The 650-nt window shown below is 36.0% G+C and overlaps 1 non-coding gene across 1 annotated transcript; it reads left to right on the top strand.

Moving 5' to 3' along the window:
- Window positions 1-332: 332 nt before the first annotated feature.
- LOC142836214 (U6 spliceosomal RNA) lies at window positions 333-439 on the top strand. The gene has a single exon (XR_012908015.1). It is a non-coding gene; the product is annotated as a U6 spliceosomal RNA (small nuclear RNA).
- Window positions 440-650: the final 211 nt, after the last annotated feature.

Below are 650 nucleotides of genomic sequence, written 5' to 3'. Positions count from 1 at the left end.
TCACAGTCTATGCTCCAGAACTCAGGATCATGTCACATCCACAGTCAAGAGCAGAAAAAGAATAAACATATCCTGGTTTGTTTGGTTTCAGCTAGCTTTCTCCTCCTTTATTCTGTCCAGGAACCCACACCTAGGAAATAGATGTGGGAGGGGAAGCATGCTGTGAATATGTTTTATTGCCATTGGTTAATAAAGAAGCCACCCATGGTCAGAAAATAATTACAGATACACATGCAATAAAGACAAATCCAGATGGAAGAGATCTCTAGATGGGTCACAGTGTTGGATAAATGTACATAGGCTTAGGAGAGAGAAGGCAAAATGTATACCAAGTGCTCGCTTCTGCAGCACATATACTAAAATTGAAACGATACAGAGTAGATTAGCATGGCCCCTGCGCAAAGATGACATGCAAATTCGTGAAGCGTTCCATATTTTTTCAGAAATCTTTAATAAATAAATTAATTAATTAAAAAAAGAAAAGAGTATAGCAAGCTATAAATAGAAGTAAATCATTTAAAAAAATAAGGTCTTTGAGGGGACAGAGTACAGACTGTCATAGATTAAAAGGAGTAAAGAAAAATAAGCCACATATAGATGGAAAATACACAGAGATTCTGGATTATGTATACTATTGTGCTTTCTTTGAA

Source organism: Microtus pennsylvanicus, chromosome 15 (genome assembly GCF_037038515.1).
Source record: "Microtus pennsylvanicus isolate mMicPen1 chromosome 15, mMicPen1.hap1, whole genome shotgun sequence".
Lineage (NCBI taxonomy): Eukaryota > Metazoa > Chordata > Mammalia > Rodentia > Cricetidae > Microtus > Microtus pennsylvanicus.
This window is presented reverse-complemented; position numbering and strand designations above follow the sequence as displayed.